At 39.5% G+C, this 25,626-nt stretch overlaps 1 protein-coding gene across 1 annotated transcript in view; it reads right to left on the bottom strand.

Annotated features, from left to right (window-relative positions):
- LOC138215838 (transmembrane protein 132D) overlaps positions 1-25,626 on the bottom strand; it is a 268,114-nt gene that overhangs the window by 74,084 nt on the left and 168,404 nt on the right. The gene's annotated exons all lie outside the window — the stretch shown is intronic.

Consider the following 25,626-nt stretch of genomic DNA (forward strand, 5'->3'; position numbering starts at 1 on the left):
CTTTCGATCGTGAAATGACCTCTGTCACACAACCTCAATCACATGAGCTTCTTCGACTCCGCTGATCACACATGCTCTTTATATTAAAGTAACATAAGTAAGTTACCTAAATAACATAACATGTTTAACTCACATAACATATGTGAAGTAACTTGTGATATATATATATATATATATATATATATATATATATATATATATATATATATATATAACATTGCGTGCGTAAAATCACTGATTTCAAACTAAACCGTGTTCTTTTCCTAAACTTAACCAAACAACTCTGGTGCCTAAACCTAACCAACTTGTTGTTGTGTCACATTTAACCCAAACCACGATTGGCTACACCTAACGCATCTTACTTCTCACGCCTGGGTGAGGCAAACTGTGGCACTGACATGGTTCCCGTCGCGGACCGATAGGTGTATGACTTGCCTCTGCTGCTGGTTGGTATGTGTTTGTGTTACATATTGTATATTTACACTGCTAGTGTTGCACATTATACAGACCAGTAGAATTGCTTCACGTCTTGCATGCAGGCTCGGAAGTACTTTTCAATAAAAGACCACAGTTAGCTTTGCCTAGCAAGTGTACAAATCCTACCAACACCCTCTAAAGCTCAATAGATAACACTTCACATATTGATTGTTTAACTGATACCAAAACAGAAATGCAAAAATCATTAGTGCAGGTGTGTGTGCGTATGTGTGCCAGATTATTTTCTTGGCAGGTAATACTGTCATCATTGCAAGGTTGCAACCAGTGTTTGAGTGTCTGAGACACACTTTGATTTCCGTTTGGGTTGAACAAATACGATGCAGTATGTTAATTATAGTGAGCAACAGAAGTGCTGGAAGGTGGACTGTTCTACTTTTGGACAGAGCCAAGCAAACTGCTTCCCCTTGTTTCCAATCTCTCCTCAGTCAAGCCAATTAACTATTGGCTTCATATTTAACGGGCAGATATTGAAGTGGTATTGATCTGCCCATCTAACTCTCAGTGAGAAAGTGAAAATGTTAAATTATTCCTTTAAAGTAATCCTGGTCAATGTCATTCAACATTATAACAATCCAAAAAAGTTATTCCAGAATAAAGAACATTTGTGTGAAACACATCAGTAGCAGCTGGGCATCATAAGTACTTGGTCTTATAATGGTAGAGGCCTCTTAGCTCAGCAGCTCATAATTCTGTTTCTAACAGGTGTAGTGCTTCAGGTCATACTTTTCAAAGTACAACTATATTTAATGGATACACTGTGGATAAGTGCCTTGCTTTACACAAGAGAGGCTTTCTCAGCTGGAAATAAACATAACCATTTACGACCAATAGTTCCTGGTATGTCTCAAGTGTGTCAGTGGTTGCCCCATGTCAGTGGCTCAGTCCAAACTTTCTATTTGGAAAACTACTGCAACTTAAAAGAATTATTCCCTCGTCTAGTTATACCCTGACTCATACATACAGAACTGTGTCTGTCATTTTGACAACTCGGGTTCCTGCTGCACATCATGCCCTTACAACTTTGCAGACTGTCATTACCTGGTTTGCTCCTCTGCTTGTCAGACATCCTGATTTTATCTGCTCTGAATTACACCCCCCCATTCTATCATTTGTCACCACACAAATTCTCTGCATCTCCTTCCACCAGTCTTGAGCCTATTATATTATTGTGTGAATTTGTGCTGTGTCTGGATGTCAACCCCAGAAGTGAAGATTGGGGTCATATTCATTTTTGAAAAAATAAATATGACTAAAATGTACATAACAAAATAACTGGGCAATATCTTGATGTTACATTGATGTGATTTTAGACCTGATATCACCTCAGATTTTGGATATCGTTGTGGAGTTGTCTTTCTGGGTTTTAATGGCTCCATCACAGTAAAGTGATGACATTTTCTAAACTCGACAAACTGTTCTAGCTTTTGTATCTACATTACAGATGATCAAATATTCAAAATGTCATTGTGGAAAAAGCTTGCGGAAATATTAATGTCAATATAAATATTGTGATATTTGGTTTTGATCATATAACCCAGCAAACCCGGTATCACACCACAGAGTGTAATACAACCGACAATGCACAACAGGAAACTGTCAGTGGCACATTTTGCCTTACGCCTTATTTTGCGTGAAAAGGTTAGGTTAGTTCCAGGTTTAAGAAAATATCATTTTTGGGTGAAATGTGACACCGTCCAAATTGGGTTAAGTTTAAGCACCAAAGCTACTTAGTTAAATTTAGGAAACGATCTTGTTTTAGGTAAAAAGTAAGTATTATTTTGCAGGTAATGTTACATCCGTCTTGTAAGTTACTTAAAGTATCCCTTACAGAAAAAAACACTTGAATTTCACATGCGCAAAAACTCATGTGATCACATGTGACCACATACACATGTGATTGTACACATGTGAAACATGTATTTTGTCCATCGGAAACATGTGGTTTGGGAACATTTTCATGGTGTAATGTGTGAAGCCCATGTAGATTCCAATGTGACAACTTTCCCACACATTTTCCCCATTTTATTATATATATATACCACAACATGTGGTAAACATGTGGTAAACACGTGATCACGTGCATCCCATGTGGAAAACATGAGAAACTCCTGTGTTGTTTCTGTAAGGGATGTTATGTAAGTTAAGGTCATTATGTTATGTAGGTAACTAATTTTACTTAAAAGAAATCTGTGTTTGCTTTTGATTTTCCATCGACTAAAATATCAGTTGGCTACCGATCTCCCAGCAGTTTGATTAGTCCAACCGCCCCAAAATGTTGTGTATGGGCCACTTTAAGCTATTACACCCCGAGCACAAGAAACACAGCGTGTCCTAAATAAAAATGCTACTGTATCTGAAAAATGACAGTACAGTTTCTGTGGTCAAGATAGCAGTGAAATATACGCGCTTACAGTTCACAGTTAAGTGCAACACAAAAGGTCTCCTGGGTAGAATTTTGGAAATAAACATTCAACACACACCACAGTCGACTGTTTCACAGCAACGAGAAAGATAGTAATTTGGATACAGTTTAGCATCTCTCTGTGGCTGTATGTCTGACTCCATGTTTAAAAACTCTGTTTCCTGTCTTTGTTTCTAACTCCACCACACACACACACACACACACACACACACACACGCACACACACACACACACACACACGCACACGCACGCACACACACGCACACACACACACACACACACACACACACACACACACACACACACACACACACACACACACACACACAGTGGGTAGTAGAACGAATTAGAAAGAAAGAAGGTAAGCATCTGTAAATTGATTTTCGAGTGGACATTTTATAGCTCTGAATATGACACGCTCTCCCACACACACAGATATATATATATATATATATATATATAGAGAGGTTAAAGGTCATGACACAGCCAATTGCTGAGAGTGATATGTGGTGTGTGTGTGTGTGTGTGTGTGTGTGTGTGTGTGTGTGTGTGTGTGTGTGTGTGAGAGAGAGAGAGAGACAGTGTCTAGATGGGGTCAGTGATGTGTTACGCAGAGAGATTAAAGAGAGGAAACTGATGGGTGTCAGCTCCCCTTGACCTCCTCCGGATCCCCCATCATGCTCACTTTTCTTCCGTCTGTCTCTACCCATCTGCCTGCCTTTCAGTCTGCAGCTAAACTTCGCTTGACATCATATTATTCCCTCTTAAAAGAGAGAGGTTGTTCTGTAAATGAATATAGTCAAGTTCTTACAAAGTATTCTAATCTAGAAACAACCACAATTTCACTCAGCCCAATTTCAGCCTAATGTGTGGAGTGCACCATTGGTATACCTAAAACATGCATGGATCATGTGAAGCAGCAATAATACAGACAAAACACAGTTAGAGGCAAATAACACTACAGAATCTCACAGTCATATCTGTTTATTCTGAAAGTCCATGTCGAGTATTTTCAATTGTTTTCCAGATGAAAGTGGCTGAAAAACGCAGAACATTTTCCTGCATTCTATGGTTCAAACAGATATAAATTTAGAATAGAGCTACGTACAGGCACAACTGTACAGGCTAGTAATGTTCCTAACGTGCACTGGTCTAACTTTTGCTTCCCTTCAGTAAGTCTTTGCTGTGTTTATTCCATTACTGGCTGTGAGTGAGCAGTGGCAAGCTGCAATTTTGGGGAAACATCTACAAATGCAACAAAGCTCGACAGGTTCAATAAACTCTCAGGTTTTCGACAGCTGGTCATTGCGGCATCATTCTGTAGGTGCTCAGGTCAATGAGCACAACTCATATGCCATATAATGAGATCTCAACACATGTTTCTGCAGTTGACCAACATATCCAATAAATTTGGATTTGCAGCTCCAAGGCATCCATATTTGTTTTGTTTTCCGACATGTTTAGTCTTTATAAGCACCAGGCCAGCTATATCAGAGCTTACAGCAAAAACGGTCATATGACTTGGATGTTGTATTAAATTGTATTTAGAAATCTGAAGGTGGTTATTACTGTACCTTTAGTATGACTTGAATGCAGCATTAGGTGCTGATATCTATTGCACTGCTTCCGGTATCACGTATGTAAAACACCCATCAGTCCGCTAGAGCAGAGGTCTTAAACAGGGGGTCCGCAACCTTCCTTACTTCCATAACTTTCTTGCGTGATGTAGCTTTACATAAAATGTATTATTTTTTTACCCAAACCATGGACTTTAACTCACTCTAACCAAGTATTTTGGTTCGTAAGTCTGACCAAATTGCGACCATGTCACATTGAGGCACAGCCTTCTTCCAGTAATCAAGAGCACAGCACATCCATTTTTTCCCAAAACTAACCACAATGTTTTCAATGGCTAAACCCAAAGCACCTTACTTTTCATGCCTTATCAAGGCAAAACGTGACACTGCCATGGTTTTCCCTTGTGCATTGACAGGTGTATTACAGGCGAGATGCCGAATTGACTATATTTAGGCTGTATTTCAACCACCGTTTTACCTGTCTAGTCCAATCCCATTAGTGCTCAGTGTAAATGAAAACAGAAATAAAAGTCCTCTGTAAGATAAAGTGTGATAAGTTAATTGTTGAAGGACACACTAAAGTGTACAGTCATTTTTACATAATAACACAGGGTAGACAAAAAACTTGAATTAATACGACTTCTTGATTATTTTGTGACCACCATCATTCCCCATGCTCTCTGTGTATGTGCATCAATAGGACGTCTTGTTTAACCTCAAAGGACGCAGCAGCAGCAGCGGCAGCAGCGGCAGCAGCCCTATTTCATATTTTCCAGGGTGAAACCCAAAACACAGCAGAGGTTTAGACACATACACACTGAGACACAATGTTCTGTCACTCTCACTCTCTTTTCCTGTCTCTCTCACACTCACATGCACACAGACAATGCATAAGCAACACACTTCGCTCCCTGTCTCTCACACACTCACACATACGCACATGTACAAAGAACCACCCAAAAATTGTTGAGTGTGTTTGGGTGCAGCATAATCGCTGGAGCTGAAAAAGCAATGTGTCTGCAGTGACAGGTTCATTCAGGTGTTAGCTCCGTCCCAACCACAAGGCTCCAAAACAATATTACACTGTCCTCTAGTGCATACACACACACTCACACATACACACACTAGAAAAGTGTTCTCCAACACTAAAAACCAAACAAACCAAATCGCTGCAGAAGTTCACACTTTCTCAACACATCTGAGTGTGTTTTCCTTCAGGCAATGCTGACCTTCAGCTATCATCCCTGGTGCTGACACACTGATGCAGGTTTAATGTGTCATCTGACCTGGTTTCACAACCCTCCCCGCAGCCCGGGGTTACACACAGTTTGGATACTGCCTGGCTTTGGTGAGCAGGTGCTTCTCTTAAGGATCAGAATTTAATTAGATTATTTTTCAATGGCAGGTTTTTACAGAATCATGCAATGTCTACAAACTACATTTGTCTACTTACCTACCTAAAGTATCTAAGTAACTGCCTGCTTGTCTACATACCTGGGTCTAAAGTCAGATTTTTGTTTCGGTCCCTTGAAGTAACACATTGGAAGAGTTAGCCAGTCCAAGGAGAGGCCATTGGTAAAATTTGCATGAGAAGACATACCCTGCGCTCTGAGTCGCATACGATTTATTTTTACTTTTAGTACATCGTGCAGCTACCCTTAAAAAGTATGTACTGTTGCATGTAGTATGGATACAATTGGAACATGTTACTTCACAATAAAAATGTGCCTTGAATTTGAACCTCTTGGTCATACCCGTAGCGTGATGTTTAAGTAAAAAGAAAAAGGATGCAATTTCGAATGAATATGCTTCCTTTTGATGCCTATTCTTTTTCCTCTCCTTCTTCCTTTTGGGGGCGCAGCATTAGTGCCACCAACTCTCTTGGCCACTCAGTCAATATGCGTATCTTCCAGAGCGAAGCAATCTCCTGGACACTCAAACTCGTAGTCTTGGAGAATTAGTATTGTTTTATTTCATCTCATGTAATTGGACAACCCTCCGCACTGCCTCTGTCTTCTACACCCACCATTAAGTTTATTTAGAAATCTGAAGCAAAAGTAGATGAAACAGGAAGAGCATTAGTTAGAGAACATTAATTGCCACACTCCTATTCCAAAACAACTCTTTGAACATTTTACCCTTTGACTCACCTGTGTAGCCAGGTAATTGATTGCTTGATACACAGCAAGACAGACAAGTACAAATACACATCTTTATAATAGTGAATGTTCCTTTGCCTCGGGAGGCTGGCCCTGGTGTAGCCTATAAACCCAGATAAAAAGATAGACTTCTGGCAGCAGCGAGTGTCTTGCGAGATCAGGCTGGCTAGACCCACATGAGTGCATAACTTGTTTGGCACTTCTGGAGTCCCAGAGCTGATTAGGAGAGATGATTGATCATTTTTTTTACTCCTTATCTATTTAGCTATCAATTAAATAACTTTAGGTTCCAGGCTGGGTCAGCTGAGAGATATAATCTTGGTTGCAACCACACAGATTCTGTTCATCTTTTAATCTTAATCACCTTTCTGTTTTTCTGTTGACTTAATAGTTTGTCTGTTTCTCCTATGACATGGCTCTATAAAAGGTAATGTTGGTTGCTTGCTCGGTCTAACACGTAGGTTCAGAGCTACTTTTAGTGGATTGCATTAAAGTTGTATCAACATAGTCCTCAGAGAATGAACCCCACTGACTTTTTAAGTACCACCAAAGGGTTAAAATTATTGATTTGTAGTGTCTTGTTGAATGGATCCCCATGAAAGTTTTTGCCCCCCTAAGGAGGAACTTTGATCATTTTGGTGAAACTCTAAATCACCATCGTCAGATCAAAATATTCGTATGTCCAGTTTTCAGCTGTGGTTTGTGTTTAGTGCGAATTTGCCCATTTCTTAAGCTGGTGAGCTGGTTAGCATTTTAACTTTGAGCCTGTTAGCAGGCTGACATTAGCATTTAGCTCATAACACAGCTGCTCGCTACGAGGACAGCCTCACAGAGCTACCACTGTGGCTGGAGCAGTTAGACTTATACATATTTAAAAGAAGGCACTCACTGACACACAATGCAACACCAAAAACTAGAAGAAATCATGAAACAAATGAATGCACGTGCATTCATTATGAATTCCGTAGGAGTTGCTGTCTTTTACTCTCACCCCATTTCTGTAGGAATGTCTCAGTGTGTGTGTGGCAGCCATCTTCTGCATGGGGAAAGAAAAGGAGACTTGGCACACTGACCCAGGGGGCAGCACAAGGACACAGACACACACACACACACACACACACACACACACACACACACACACACACACACACACACACACACACACACTCTGCACCACCTCCAATAGCTTGTAACAGAAGTGGATACACAGTCAAGGACCCGTTCATCTCTGTCACAACTTTAATAAGAGACCCACATTGTATTTGAACTGTTTCTTACACAGACACACACACACACACACACACACACACACACACACACACACACACACACACACACACACACACACACACATGATCATATCAGTGCTGCAACAAGTATATGCCACATACACACATATTACCACAGCATCTGACATTAAACAGATTAGTTTTACTTTCCTTAGAGATAGATGTTACGTGTTTCCTTTAAATGTTGAAATATTCATCAGAGCATAAAAAAATATATTTAAAGTAAATATGAGCATATGGTTGGTTTTGATAGTTATTGAGAATATGCTTTTCCCAAATAACTACATTTGTTTATATTGTTTTCAGGAGTTCAGCTCCCTGTGGCTCCCTTGCTGCTGACCCCTCACTGGTTTTGTCCTCCTGAAGAGAATCAGGATGTAGCTGAAGACAGATCTCTCCCTTTAAGTCACCCTCAAAGTTGCAACAACAAAAAAAACCCACAAACACCACACAATCCATAAACACACACAGTCACACCATGCAGCAAGTGCAGGGAGGACAGGTTGTCTTATCAAAGTGTACTGTAGGAAAGTGGTGGTCTTAGGGGAAATTCAAAGGACAATAGAGAACAAACACACACACCCGCAGACATGCACTGCTGGCAAGAAGAGAGGAAACCTCCCCTGGGAGAATACATGGCAGGAAAGAAAGGAGGGGAACAGGAGGAGAACAAGAAGAAAAAAGAGAGGCCAAGGAACAATTTTTCTCTTTTTGCTCAGAGGAAGTTGTCCCTTTCAGCAACTGCACAGCCAGTATCTGACAGCAGGTGTTACACAGAGACACAGGGGGACAACAGTTAGATAGATAGATAGATAGATAGATATATAGATATATAGATAGATATATAGATAGATAGATAGATAGATAGATAGATAGATAGATAGATAGATAGATAGATAGATAGATAGATAGATAGATAGATAGATAGATAGATAGATAGATAGATAGATAGATAGATAGATAGATAGATGGATGGATAGATGGATGGATGGATGGATGGATGGATGGATGGATGGATGGATAGATGGATGGATGGATGGATGGATGGATAGAAAACACACATGCCGACTCACAGTTGTCAGAGGTGTGCTGGCTGCTCCAGGAAGACAGACAAAGACAGAAGTAAAGGCAAGACGATGCCAGGCGGAACCACAGGTCGACAGCACACTGTCACAGCCATCACACACTCTCACCTTCACTGTGTGTGTGTCTGAGAGTGTGTGTGACAGCTGGACACAGAGATGCAACGCACAGTAGCAAGACAACCCTTGTCAGTTTTGTCTTGTCAGACAGCCCTGAACTATGTGTGTGTGAGTTTGCGTTAGGGTGCATATCATTGTGCGCACTTTTGTGTGTGTGTCCATTTCATCCCGGCCTGGCAGTCCATCAGCCAGTCATACTTAATTTCAACACCTCAATGTGCACTTGGTCGCTCACACGCGACCATCCATCCAGCACACACACACACGCACACACACACACGCGCTGAGTGTTTTTAACCTGGTTTAGCCTCCGCTGACCGGCTGTCAGATCTGGGTTGCCAGGATAGAGAGCGCGAAGGAAATCGTGCACGATTTCAAAACCTCCAGTAGGACAACCATTGGAGTTACCCACATTATAAGAGAGAAAAGAACTAAATACTTAATGAGTAATCTTGTTAATGCAGAAAATGAAATAGCAGTAATGAGTTATCAATCCCACGTAACTTCATCTAAATTAGTGAGAATTAGTGCAATTGCACTCAATATATTTTCATGTTATTTTCCGTGTCTGTAAAATGCTACAATTGCTTTTGCTTGCTTTTGATAAATAATGTCTGCTGTTACAGCCACAATTAATTAATTTAATTTATGAACAGATAAGAAAGCAATTATTAAAAACAACAATCAAGTTTATGTTCATGAATCAATGCAAAGAGTTCATACAGAATTCGAGGGCTAATATGTTTGTTTGTGTCACATGAGATAATTCATATTATGTACATTTGTATTAATATAATTCCAGTTAAATATGATAAAAAATGTCACTTGAGTTGATTATGGCTGTTCATTAATTAGTTCAATACAGTGCCATGTGATGATTTAATGACATTTTATTCAAACAGTTGTCACTTGTTTTCATTTTATGCAGCTTTAATGATAAAAATACAAACATACAGATGCTTTCACAGACAATCTTCAATTAACAAACTCACAGGAACAACATGCAAATACATGTTTGATACATGATAATGTATTTCACAGGTCTTAATGAATGTCCACCAGTAATGACGTTTCAAACACACACACACACACACACACACACACACACACACACACACGCACACACACACAAATCAATCTCTCTAAGAAATCTTGATCTTGCTATCACAAAAAAAACTGCAAAAACAAGCAATATCTGCAATATTTGCAGGTGCTTTGTATGATTCTTACCTACTTAATAGAAGTAGAAGCTCTGCTGAAGGTATTAAAACACAAAGTAAACCTTTCCAAACAAACCTCACTTCATCAATCAACAATAACTCCTCAGTTTCAGTCAGCGAGGCCCTCCAGCTGCTTCTCTCTTCCAGAGCCCTGCTCTCATCATCAAAACAAACCACATGCTGCCCGACCGGACATGGTTACAGAAGCTACATGGGTTTATGGGTAATGTGGTCTTATCATAGAAATGAGGGACAGTATAAGTTCATTTTATGCTTCCAGTCGTTTGAGACTGCAATTTCTCTTTTTGTCCATAGAGTATGTGTTGAATTTGTATTTTTAAAAAGCATTTAAAACAATTTTACAGAAAATATTGCTCTTTTATTCTACATTGCAGCCACAGGCTGTTTTGTGAAGTTTCATCTTTTATAACTTTTTTTTTTTTTTTTTTTTAAGCCCTGGTTGTCTATTTTCAAGAAATTAAAAAACAAAAAACAAAAACAAAAAAAACCTGAAATATTTCTGAGATGTACAGTTTGCTTACAGTCATATAAAGTGTTTACATATGAATCATTAATAGTTAATCGTTTAAATAAAATAAAAATAAATGTATTCGACAATATTTTTATTTGTTTTGCAAAAAGAATCACTTGAAAGGCCACAAATTACATTCCAATATTTGAGAAATAGAAGCAGATTCAAGCCCTTTCGATTGTAACCGTCACACAAAAATCTGTAAAACCCTGGAGTGACTGATAAACTAAACAATAGAAATGCTTAATGTGAAAAAGCTCTGAGATAACAAACTGACAAAACAGTATGCTGTCTCTTCCTTTTACCTCGCTCCCAACACACACTATTTAAACGATCTAATTTATTCACACACACACACACACAAATATACAACACTCACACAGAGACAAGAACACATTATGTGAACATTTAATTTCATTTCATTTAAAAAAATTAAAAGCGCAATGTTTTTTCAAGATCCCCTTTGGCTTAGGACTCTGGGGGGATGAGTTTGCAGAAACAAAGGACATGCACAGACTCATCCACACACATTAACCACCACACATGTTGTAGCGTCCTGTACACATATGCAAGCAAAGACATACAGATTGTTTTAGGTTATGCTTTTAGTACAAAATGCATTTTGACACATTTGCATACACCTTTCCCTGCACTATTCATTAAAATGTGTGCATGTGACCCACTAACGCGTGTTCTCAAGGTGAACGTTAAGAGCATGTAAGAGGACAGATCAATAGTACTGAGTGGCTGAAGACAGTCACACTGACACTGACACTGACACAGTCGTCTTGTTAGTGCCAACCTCCCTCTGTCTCTGTCTTCCTCTGTGTGTGAATTTCCTGCTGTCACTGTTGAAGCGTTGTCCCGCTCTGAGGTACAACTACTCCACGACTCTTCGACTCAACGACCACAACATAAGTGGGGATAAGAAGGATCCAAGGCTGCTCCTGTTGCACAAGTATGCATCGCTGTGATGTGCACGCAGCAGAAAGAAGCTCGAACCTTTTGTGAGTAAGTATTTCAAGTCGTGTCGCTTGATCAACATCAGCACCCGAGTTACACGTGGTTTTGCGACCAGTGGTACGCGGACATTTGTGATTTTGCCATGCACTTGAAAATAAAGTAGTGAGCGCACACCACAGTTTGTCTAAAAGTTTGTCTAAAATTGTAAGATGGCAATGTTTTCCTCAGCCTATTTTTGGCTTGTGTCCGGGTCACGTGACTGTCCAAAAGAAAGCCTGCTGGCATCCCAGGCATGTTTAGGCAACAAAGGTAATAGATCATGTTTTGGTTAAGCAATATTACACAAGAGGGCGTTCTTTAACGTGATTATTGGCATAATCTGTCGTGACAATAATGACGTTAAAGCATATCTAAGTAAAATATGTAATGGAAATGTATTCATATTGTGGGGCAATTCGCTCTCAAAATACAAGACTTTTTGTTAGTGTGATCACCGTTTCCATGGCAATACGTGGGGTATGACTAACAACTGGAAAACAATCAGCCACATCAGTAGAAGCGAATGTCATGTTTGCAATGTTTACCACTCCAGGAAGCAGTCCGACCCTTCGTGACAACGTTGCAACAGAGATGAGATCAAGTCCATTTTATTGCTTTCCGGAGGTCGTTTTTCAAACTGAATAAATACAGCACACGGAAACACTGAACTGCTATCTTGTGGTAAGTAAGATATCTACTGAAAAAAAGATATCAATGGACTCATGTAAGATTTTTTTTTAAAGATTTTAGGACCGTGTCATGTGTTAAAACATAACTGGTCAAGCTAGCTAGGATTTTAAGCGCGTGACTATCTGTAGTGTTACGTTACGGGTTCTTGGAGCGACAAATAAGGACCAAAAGAAACCCAATTTTGCCAAATGAGTCACATTTAATCGACCTATAACAAGTAAAAAAAAACAACAACATTATTTTGCATATTATGTGAAATTCAATTCCAATTATATATTCCCATTAAGAAGGTGGAGTGATATTTCTAGTGATGAGCAGGGTGTTGTGATGATTTGACCACGTTCCAAATGTACAGTTGACCAATCAGATCGCTGGTCCTTGTTGTATAATTTGAAATAAAGATGTTACTTATATAAGTAAAATTTCACAATTGAGATAAGCTATGTATCTTCCCTAAGTTATGTAAATGTTCTTACATACTACTATTACTCAAAATAAAACCATGTCAACTTTCATTTTCTTTCCTCCCCTGAAACGTTCAATCTTTCTACTCCATCACATAACTTCCTTCTTTGACAAACCACTCTCAAACGCTGGCAATCTCACAACTCCGAAGCCCGTTCTTGTGAAACTGATATGTTTTGGGCCGTGGACCAGCGTAGCCATTCTACATTTTGTGGATGTGAGACCTGGCTGTCTGTGCATGGACACAATCCTCCTCTCTCTTCGTCCCCCCTCTCACGCCAGCTATATGTTTCTATATTGCACGGAGGTTGATCTCTGACGGGCACAAACCCCGTATCGAGCACTTCTACAAACAGACACACAGACCCATGCCATCGCTCCTTCTTGTTCACTCTTGTTCATACCTACCCCCCACCCGGACGACCAAACAGTGCCTTCTCTCTCTGTCTCACACACACACACACACACACACACACACACACACACACACACACACACACACACACAAACACATCCGAGCGTGTGCTGTCATGCACACTTTCCGCAGCACACGCATTGTGTGCTTTTATCATTCACCCCTTTTGAATATAATTACTCGCACACTCCTCTTCTTCCGTCCTCTTAACAACAGTTATACATTCTCTCTTTCTATCGTGTCCAAACGAAGGGACAAACACAGCCCCCCCCCCCCTCCCACACACACACACACACACACACACACACTCGTTTCCACAGCAATACGCAACATGCAAATGCTTTTAAGAGGGGCTCAGCAAAGGGACACAAATGTGTGTCTGCACCTGTGTGTGAGTGTGTGCGCATACTTAAACAGGCTCCCAGGCATCATGTTTTGTCTTATTGCAGTGTCATTTTTTTTTTATGGATTCAGGGCTTTTGTTTTTTGGGGCACACAGCAGAAAGAGTCGGGGTGGAGATGCGAAGGGAACATTTAGCAAACTCTGCGGAGCTTCACGGTGGTGCTGGCATTTATTTGTCATTACTTACATCTTGAGATGAAATGGGGTTCATTCTGACAAACTCGTCAGGAGATGCGTCCTTACTTTGAGTGAAAGAGGAAGAAAAAGTCACATTTTCGCTTTCCTTTGCATTCAGATGATTATCACTATATATAAAAGGGTTGTGACCATTTGTCCATATTTAGTCTGTTTATTCCTCTCGTAAAATTTGGCCTGTCTGTCAGTCAAATTTAACTATTTTCATGAACTGGATAGACACTTACGATCAGTTGTTGTATTGGCTGAAAAAGGGATATTTAACTAAATGAAAATGTGAATTACTTAAATGAAAATAAAATTGCAGTCAAGGTTAGAGCCACATGAACTCATTTTACAGTTCTCGTGTTTTTAATTAATCTCATCTAATAAAATACATTATCGGATACAAATAAATTACAGATTCTTTGAAAATCCATCTGTTTATGGTCATTCGGATGGTTTATTTGCTTTTAAATTGACAAAGTTTACACCTTATTCACCTTTTAATTTGCGACTAAAGACTCTCAATAACTGATTGCGGTCCGTATCACAATATACAACTTAATGTGGCGGTTTCTGTGATTGTTTGATGGAATTAATGAATAAATTATGCCCCCGCCCCCTCACCCCCGCTTTGCTCTTTTGTTTCATTTTAAAATCTCAAATACCATTGAGCCTCTGTGAGAAAGAAGATAACAAAAGAGAATTGGTGAGTCTGAGAGAGGAGAGGAGAGTAGAGGAGAGGAGAATGAAAGGAGGACACCAGGAGACAAATGAGTCGACGAGAGGAAGATATGGGATGAGGAGAGGAAGCAAGAGAGATGCAAAAAAATACACAGAAAAAAACCTAAACATGTCCGAAACATAAAAGTAACAAAAAAAAAACTGTTAAGCAGAGCGAGATTTCAGATCTCAGTAAGGGTTTTGGCTGTCGACTCCATTAGGACTGTTCTGGTTTTGTCTAATTGCTGCAAGATAACAAGATGTGAATTATCATCTTGATGAGATACAGATGATGTGCCATTAACAAGTGAATTCCCAGCATTCATTTTCACATATCTCTGAAGATCTCATTAAGTCACATCTCCTCCCACTCACTTACCTCACATAACCCTCTTTCGAAAAAGCGAGTGACTCAAGCCTAAACTGCAATAAAGCGACAGATAGTCGTCTAGTATCTTTTCATATGTCACAAAAAAAGACTTGCATCTAAATTGGTTTTGTTGAACTTAATGCAGTGAGGCACTGGTGGTCACCAGGGAAAGTTCACTTGCCCGTACAAAAGTCAAGAGGAAAATAAAGCAGGAAATGTTTAACAAGAAAAGAAAGCTGAAATACCTCATCCTCTACATGATAAGCAACAAAACACTGGACAGTTGTTTTTTCCTCCGTTCACCAATGTGCTGAAACTTTGCTTTCCATCTATAACCTTTTCATTTGTACCTGATAACTCCAGTACTCTTGCAACATTACCTGTAATCACGAGCCTGCCCCGTGAGAGCTACAGCTCATGTAATGGCTTAAAAAGAAAGACCACCTTCTAAAAGAAAAAGTAAAGGCTAGATGGTTTCTTGTTTTGTGTTATTAGTACTGAATTATTACAGAAAAAAAAAAAGAAAAAAGTGGTCCTGCTCTCGAGAAAACACACAGCCCGGACAACATGGGTTTCGAAACCCATCTGATAACTTTTTGTTATCATTTTAAAGTCAAAGTTTTCAATTACATTTTTGGGTGTTTGCGTCACATAAAAAACAGGCTGCCTCCAAAAAAAGAAATGAAAATGAAATTACAAACAAAACCTCAGCAGACAGAAATCACCTGGCTGTGCAACTTGTCTGCTCTGATTTACACTTTATTGGTTCCTATTGGACTTAAATCCCCCTTCGCCAATCTCACACACTTACTCAGACACACATACAGTCGCCCGGTATCGATCTGTGGGGGCTATGTGAAAAATCTGGTGCAAAAGCAGAGTGACAGCTACCAACAAACACGAACACACACACACACACACATTTTAAAATCAAATACCTGTACATGTGCAGTCGCACATGTAGTGTTCGACGGTCAACCCCGACCGACCTCCATCCCAACTTGATAACCCGTCTCGCTCGGTCTTGCCCTCGCGCGCGCACACACACACACGGACACACACTCTAACCTTTCCTCAGCGTCTGTAATCAGATATTGATTCAGTGCAACACTAGGTATCACATCCATCTCTGCTTTTCTCTATCTTTTCTGATATTTTTGTGCTTTTATGATATTTGTCCGAGGAGACGAGGACACGCCATTTGAGCTATGGGCTACTTGGCCCTGGTGGGGCAAAACGAAAATGTCTTTGTTTTTATTTATGTCAGCGATGACTATTTTTGTCAGAGAAAAAAATAAAAAGTCATCCATGGTGGTTTGTTGCAGGGTGAGCAAGGATTCAGTTCATTGCACTTCCAGATTATTTCAATTTGAGTGTATTATGTTTTGGTTTGGCACCTTTTAATTTTCAGTTGCCACATCTGGGGAGGCCAAAGGTCACGCTCGCCTGGGGAAAATAAAAGATGGATTGGATTGTCTGAGTTTTGCAGTTGTGTCCAATATAAGAGAGATTGGAGAGCCGTTAAACAATTCCACAATTTTGTGTGTGTGTTTATTCATTGATCTCATTTCTTTTTTATTTTTATTGTACACGTATTTGTAAATGTTTTTCTTATTGTGTGCACCTTTTTGTGTTTCTATGCTGCTGTGATGACTAAATTTCACCACTGTGGGATTAATAAAGTCTAAGTCCATATCAATCTGGGAACATTTAATTATTGTCGCTTAAAACTACTCAGGGATTCCTGCTAGCCCAGTTGCCGAAGTTGCACACCATGTATCCGCTCCTCACTGTGGAAACAAAATGAACATGTCGACAATTTAACACAGTGGTGTGTTTTATAAAAAGCAATAATCCACTCCGCACTGTGATTTACACTGACTATGAGGAGCCAAGAGGGTTTTAAGTAATCTCCGTCTTGTGGCTTCTTGCTTGAATAGGACTCAACTCCCACAGCGAACATTAACCGCGGTACATGCAAAATAGCCCGCATAAAGTCTGCTTTTACTTTTTTTTTTTTTTTTTTTATAGTACTTAATGAAACATGGGCATGATTACAAACTTCTCTCCAGTGGCCTTCCCACTGTTTAATGACCAGTTAGGTTTACTTATTTTATTCCTTGCACTCTGGAAAAGAAATCTATACCAATCTCTGTGTGGAAATAAATAAATCAAGTTTGTTTTTCATGCAAGGGGGATATGTAAAGAGATCAGTTAGCCGAGCTGATGTTTCAGTGCTGGAAAAAGGTATACAAAGCGAAAGAAAACAAACGGGGAGGGCAGAAATATCGCAAAGTAAAAGTCAAACGTGAGAGGGAAGAAAGTCTTTGACGAGTCAACACAACAAACAGAATAATAAAGAGACAAACAAATGAGAGAAAGAAGAAAGGAATATTGTTTCATTGTGTGATCACCAAATAGACACAGTTTGGAGAAATGAAAAGAGTATTAAGGACTTTCTGATGTCCTTTAATGAAATATATCTCAACAGAACAGAGCAGGAAGGAGGATGTACGCTGCTTATTGAGGCGCATTTACTGGCCTGCAGCTCTCTGCTTTAAATGTGAAAACAGAAACTCGTTGACTACCGCACACAACGTTCTCTGCTCCAGAGAGACGCAGAAATGAGTAGAGGCATGAGACAGTGAGATAAAGGTGGAGCGATGCAAAGATGAGAACATAAGGAATGAGAAGAAGCGGCAAAGTTAAATTTGTATTTATCAGCAGTTTATTAGGTATACATCAGTGACTTATGGGCTTTATACGGCGGGATATGATATATGATATGACATATCACAACTCGATATGTCTGAAGGACAATTCTACTGCTTGAATGAATTTCACAATTTAATATCCAATTTCAAAATCAAAATCAATTAATTGTATCTGAAATTAAATATTTGACATAGACAATATCAGCTCTTTGTAATTGTAAACCAAATAGTAAAGGCAGAATAACAAGACAATATAAAAAGGTAATTAAGAAATCATTCAAAGATTTTTAAATTAAGTAGGTTAAAGCAGACGTATCACTTATAATTTCTTCTGGACATTTTTGCCAAGAATAACAAAAACATATTTAAAGTTTAAGTTTAAGTTTGATAAACCTAGCTATAATTATTATTATGTTAAGTATTAATTCGTAATCACATTTCTGCCTTAAGAGATGAGTGCTTGGAATCACACTCTCCTTTGGTGTGCATTTTAAAGCTTGACTGAACTCAGCATGATACTTGAACTTGAGATGTTAAAGGTCAGAGGTCATAAATTCTAAACAATGTGTGTTGCAGAATTAAGTTGTTATGATCTCTGTTCAGAAAACTCTGTGGTATGTATATCTGACCAATGGAAATTAAACTCTGAAGTCGCTGTTTATTATAAAAAAAAAAAAAGTGTGCCTTTGTTGTTCGAGACAGTAATGAGAAAATTCTGTCTCCTTTGCTCTAACATAAATACATTTCCTTTGCAACAACAGCAGATGTTTGTGTTTTCTTTAAGTATCAGAGACCCAGAATGATGGTTATTACTGTCCGTATCAACTAATATCATTTTAACTTAAAAATGATACACACACACACACACACACACACACACACACACACACACACACACACACACACACACACACAAACACAAACTGTAACTCTTTTTCTTCGTTCAAATATTGCACTTGTGTAAAGTGAAATATTATAGAGGGACAATTCTCTATATAACATGTACACATAAATATGTGCATGTGTATATATATATATATACAGTCTCGTATGTGGATCTTGTTTCTAACACTTCTTCGGTGACACAAACCAGTGTGTGTGTGTGTGTGTGTGTGTGTGTGTATGTGTGTGTATGTGTGTGTCTTTGAAGGAACTCTTCTGCGTCTCTATCGCATCAATAGTTTCTTCTTTGTCACACGTTGATGTGTAAAATCTGTGTCTCCACGGTGAACTCATTCTCATTGTTTTTATCGTAACTTTTTTATTGTTTTGGCTTCTGGATGGAAAATTACTAAATCGTTGGCTTTTATACTGTATGATGGATTCCCACGTGCCCACATACACACACACACACACGCTCACGTTTGCACACACACACACACACACACACACACACACACACACACACACACTCTGACGGAGACTGCGAAAGAGAGAAAAAGAGAAAGAATGAATTATTAATCATGCCGTCTAATTATGGTGTGTGGCCCTGAGAGAGATATGATCCTGGGGAAATCACATCTAACAGTCATTTATCACAACAAATAGAGTGAAAAACAGTGGTTAGAGGAGAAGCGAGAGGAGAGGAAACCAGAGAGAAGAGGAGAGGGTAAGAGAGGAGCGGAGATAAAAGGCCAAAACTGCTATCAGACTCTACTATTAAAATATGCTAAAGAGATGCAAGGATAGGGAGTCAAGAAGAAGGGTAAAAGGAGAGTCTAAAGTAGCGAATTAAGAGAATCTCAAGGGAAAGTAGAGCCCCATCAGAGCCAATAAATGCCCCCATAAACTGCGCATACAGGGCAACACGTGATACCTCAAAACATAAGGATTAATTACGTAAAAATATTCCCCAAATAAATCACCTCATATTGTGGAAGATATGTATCAACTTAGACACGTAGCTCTTCTATCTATGTGGTTGTATTTATTGCCTTCCTCATAATGTGTTAATTAAATCTGGAGAAACTAAATTTTAGTGACATGTCACGTTTAACAAAGATGTTATTAATGCAAATTGTGACTATGCTCCTACACCTTGACCACACTACAGCAAAAATAGGACTCCCAAATTTGACCTTTTTGAAAAGGCTGAGTTGTAATAGGAGAACAACAACTTTTGTTCAAGTTAAACAAATGTTTTTTTTTTTAGCCTGTATGTGCTATGGCTGGGCGATATCTCGATATATTTTGGCTGAATGGTAATACTCAATGTATATCTCAGTATTTTCTACAAAGTGGCCTAAATGTTATTTTGTAAGTCAAAGCCACTGAATTTCATTCCCTGCTTTGTTCTTCAATAACTTTTTAGAGTCAATCATTTCAGAAAATGCTCCAAAATAACATGTTTAGGTTCAGATGACCTTTGGTCCTCTATAGTAAATATGATGCAAAGGAGGAAGTCGGTGATTGTATTTATAGATATGGCAAATTTCATTTGTCTACCAACCTCAACTCGCATACTTCATCTGGCACTAAGTGTAAAACCACTAATAATAGTTCCGCAGCTAGGGCTACTTTTTTTTATACTAAAGCCTGTTTTGCCTCACCTAGGCATGAAAAGTACATGCATGTATGAGCAGGGTTAAAGAAAGAGGTCATGTGATGAAAAAGAAAATGTAAAAAGAGAGATAAAGGGAGGAGGATGAGGGTGGTTGGATGGAACAAACACATTACTTTCACCTGGAAGACTAATGCTCGGGTTCGTGAGATTTCTTTTAAGTAATTCAAGTAAGTTACATACGTAACGTAATGTATTTAACTGATGGAACACAAGTTATAAGTACTGTTACTTAAATAAAACCAAGTAGTTTTGGTGCCTAACCCTGAGCAAATTGAGACTTTGCCTCATTTAACCCAAACCATGCAGCTTACTTTTCACGCCTGGGTGAAAAACGTTACACTGACATGGTATCCTCTAGTGGACTGGCGGATGTATTTATTTTTAATTTTTTTGGCATGAGTCTCTCTTATCATAGTAAAAAAATGTCAAAAAATATTCATGTTTCATCTCAATATTCAGTGCAGCTCCTCCCGTCATCTTAAGTCAAATGAGCTTCAAGGAAAAGATACAAATAAAGGAAATAGGAACATAACGTGAATTAAATGCATGTTCAAGTTTATAGCAGAGGACTGTTACCGAACATCTTCTGTCAGAATTACATTGACAATAAACTGATAAACTTCACGCATATAGAGACTCATCACAGAAGTCTTTCCAACTGCCCCCATCATTACACACACAGCCCCTCCTCCGCCCAACAAACCAACACTTTTGGGATTGTGCCTCGTGTATATTTAGCCATTAAAATTATACACAGGGGCATGTGAGCTATGCCATGACATGCTGGGCTGGGCTGAGAGACTGACTGAATCAGGCCAGGTATCAAATCCAGCCTGTCAGCCACAACGACCAAGGGCCCACTCAGGCCTTTAAAATAAAAAAAATAAAAAACACCAACTCCCAGAAGGCCGAGCTCTTCGCCTTTCCACCTCCTCTCCCTGACAGCTTGGGGGGAGGTGCGGGTAGTGTGTGTGCACATGCATGTATGCGTATGAAGGCAGGCTTAATGGGGGAAGAGTGTGTGTGTGTGTGTGTGTGTGTGTGTGTGTGTGTGTGTGTGTGTGTGTGTGTGTGTGTGTGTAGGGGGGGAGGGGGGTAGGAATAGGAGTTGGGAAAGCAGCAGGAGCCTGGAACATCGACAGAGAGAAAAAAGGTGTGCTACTGTGCCTCCATTTCCCATCAAGGTTACTGCGTTCATTGACAGTCTGTCACTATACAAAAAAGCAGCTGTAGGAGACCTGAGAGAATTTCTGCAGTCACTTAGAGGGATGTGTGTGCAGGTTTATACAGTACGTGCATGCCTGTGTGTGTGTGTGTGTGTGTGTGTGTGTGTGTGTGTGTGTGTGTGTGTGTGTGTACAGCGTGCTTCTGTTCATGTGCATACTCATGTGTGTATCTTTTGGAGGCCAAATGCCAAGCTCCACACCATGCCCGAAGCCCTTCATGTCAAATGGTAAGTGGTCCGGCTTGCAATGTGAAACGAGCCTGTGGATTCAATTCACCTGTTCATACCGGTGACCCTGTCAATCAAACTATCAGGGTAAGAAGAAGAAGAAGAAGGAAGTGGAAACAGTAAGGAATAAAAAGAAAAAGGGGGTGACAGAGGAAAGACTTGTGCATGCTTGTGTGTTGGCTTTAGTGGATATTTAATGACATTGCCGAGGTCTCTGTACACACAGAAAAACAGAGACACAGAGACACAGACACGCACGCACACACACGCACACACACACACACACACACACACACACACACACACACACACACACACAGTGTTCTTGGAGTCAATTGGTAAGTAAATGCTAGGACACTGTGTGCGTGTTGACACCTCTGGCATTAGAACACTTACTGTCGATTAGAGTAGCAGGCAGACAGGTCACTTTATGGAGGAGACAGTGAGAGAAGACAGACGAGAGAGTGGCATGGAGGAGGTTTGGACGTTTGAGTTTCTTTGATGAGACATCTCACAGAAGAAGAAGAAGTCGCTCACAATTTTAGCTGCTCACACACACATAAGAGATAGCGAAAACAGACGCTGTGAATAGCAAAAAATCATTAATGCTCCCAGGCAGTTTGGCACAAATGGCATTTAAATCCACACAGCGAGAGTATATCTCCTCTCACTGTATATTATTCAGCCCCCAAATGTTCATGAGATTGACATATTTATCCTCCCGCCTTTGGATACCCAGACTTAAGTATCACCATTAGGTCTGCCACAAGGGAGGAACAGATCTCACCATGTTCCTGCAAGGACTTTACATGCTTCTTTAGAAGCTATTTGGACAGCTTGAAAGCAGTGAAAAGCACTTTCAGGAAAGTCTGAATCCCAAAGCCAGAACAGCTATCTTCAACTTGGTCTTCATTGTTGTCCCCCGGGACATTTGCTTTGCACTCAGGCATTCAGCTCACAACATAGTAAAAGATTCTCATTTTTTTTGGAAATTACAAGCTAAATGTAAATCCTGCTTTTCAGAGGCTTTTGAAAAAGAGATGGGAGAGGTATGATTGAAACAAAGAAAGATGGTCTGAAATCGTTAAAATTGTCCATCTGTGAGTTGCTGGATTTTTTTCCTCCTGACCTCCTCTTAATGTGGTAAACAAATGAAACAAGCAGTGAACTATAATGACTTATGGTCAGGTTATCATAAACTATTGAGCAGTTAGCAGATTGTGCAACTGCTTTAGAGTTAAACGTTAAATGGTCACATATATCTGAACTAATCATTTCTTCATGAATCATGAAATTAGTATCTGTCAGTCTACTGTCTAATAACTCATCAGTATCTCTTATGAAATGCCAGATTTTCCAAATTAAGTAAATTTTGATTCATGAATTACACTGGGCTGCATATGTCACACAAACTCAAACTGGTGGACCTGATTTACTTTGTATGATGAATTCAAATCTGTTTTTAAAATGTTTCTATGAAGCATTGATTTGATTGTACATAAATAAGGTTGTTGTTACACTTAAAATATGTACAAACTTACTTTTAAAATATGTATGATTTTCATCTGGATTTGTACTCAGGAGGTTCACTAGAACTATTATCATTATAATTATTATTAACTAAAGTTGCTACGAAACATATACGGGAATGTACAGCAGTAAAACGTGTATCCTCTTGTGATGTCCCTCTCACTGGCCTGTCTCAGTTAAACTCATAAAGTTCTCGAAAACAGAATCAGTAAAACTTCCAAAAAATGACACGCATGCTGCACTTGACCCTCAAATACTGCACTGTACCTGCACTAATCAGTGAGTGTCTGAAAGTGGAACTACTTTATAAAGCACCTCCTGATGACTCCACTCTTTAATTCATCCCAAAGAAAAGTTCATATATGACAAAATGATCAGATATTACTGACCCTACTGTGAAAATCTGCTACACGCTGAGGATTACAAACAGGCTTTTCCGTGCCTATAAGTCGCTCCCTGAGGAATTCTCCAAGTACAAGACATGAAAAGAAACCTAAACGGAGCAGGTGGATAGCATAAGATTTCCAAGTCATGAGTGTAAAAGGCATATTGACGGTAGAGAGTGGAAGATGGGGGAGGAATCAGGTGATGAAAGGAATAAATGAGGAGGTGAGAAAAAAGATGGAGGAAGAAGACAGAAAAAGAGAGAATGGGAGAGACGGAGACAGTGATTGAATGTTGTTATTGTGGTTGCAGAGGAAGAGAGGGAAAGCAGCGATGCGTTTCCTTATCACATTGCGGATGGGATGGTGTGTGAATGTGTTTGTGTTTGAAAGAGAGAGACAGGTGGAGAGACGGTAAGGAGACAAAAGGGAGACACAAATCTTTCTCTCAACATCACCCTTTTTCTCTCAACTGTCTTGAGAATTTTAAGGAGTGTGTGAATTGTGTGTGTCTGTCACCGTGCGTGTCTGAGTCACAAGTGTGCGCTGAGTCTAAAACAGCATGTGTTAGTGTGCAGAGTCTCACACAGCGTGAGGCTTAAGGTTGAAACATTCTTGGTGCACTTACTTTACAGAGAACTGACTATAAAACAAGTATTTCAATTGTGTTCAATGGTTGATACATTATGAGTCTTATATTGTTTTAATACTGTAAACGATGACACTTGTTGTGAAGGCTTTTTGTGTTTTTGTATGTTTTGTGTGTACTTATTTCCTTCCACAAGATATGATATTACCCATAATGCTGTCATTATAATCCCTCACCCACTACCTATACAGATGTGTTTGTTTTTTAAGGTTCCTCAGCGTCGCTCTTCAAAGCTTTCTATTTTTAAATGCAGTGTAGTGATCGTCACTGGTGTCTCCTACTGTCATTGGGTTTTGAAGGAGAAGGGAGAGACGTTTTCTGTTTTCGAACTGCAGGCTACCACACGGTGGTGTGCTCCAATAACAGTGCATTCAGGCCGAGGGAAAACAGAAAGACAAAATAACAAATCACAGAGGCAGACAGAAAATGAAAAGTCAATGTGCAGAAGAGAAAGAGGGATGGAGGGGAATACTGAGAGAGGGAAAGAAAGACGAAAATGAATGGCCTATCTCCATAAAAGTAGCTATGCTTCTCAAGGTGGGAGCTGGGCAGCTAAAAGTCAACAGCCAGAGAATGGATGGGACTGATTGAATTTATAGGAGATGCTTCCATGGATCAATCGCACACACACACACACACACACACGCACACACACACACACGCACACACACACACACGCGCACACACACACACACACACACGCACACACACACACACACACACACACACACACAGACTGAGAGAGAAACTGCAAGTTGGAAGCAGATTTGTTGTCCATCAATACCTCACTTCCTCCTGACTTCAGAATTAGTAAGAGTGAAAAGCAGCAACACAGACTTTTCTTTATAAACTTTAATTATTCATTGTTGACTGAGCAAGCACTATTTTTTCAACAGCTTACACCAACCTTTTTCATGCACAATTTTACAGTATGAGCTCACAGAAAAACTTCAAATGCCTTGACAATATTTAAAATGGTATGATCGCATTTTCGCTGTATTTTATCTGTCCTTGATACAACTGTAATATCAGTAAAGTACAACTGTAAATTCATGCGGGAAATCTGTGGAGTATCCACCACAAATTCCTAAGAGATTCCACATGGAGCTTTCTTGGGGCTCAGATTTTTGTAGTGTGAAAATCCCCATCTTCTTCAAAGCCTTTTATTTTTACAGAGTACTTAAGAGTGG

Source organism: Embiotoca jacksoni, unplaced genomic scaffold (genome assembly GCF_022577435.1).
Source record: "Embiotoca jacksoni isolate LCO1_2020_lvr unplaced genomic scaffold, fEmbJac1.0.p SCAF_8, whole genome shotgun sequence".
NCBI lineage: Eukaryota > Metazoa > Chordata > Actinopteri > Embiotocidae > Embiotoca > Embiotoca jacksoni.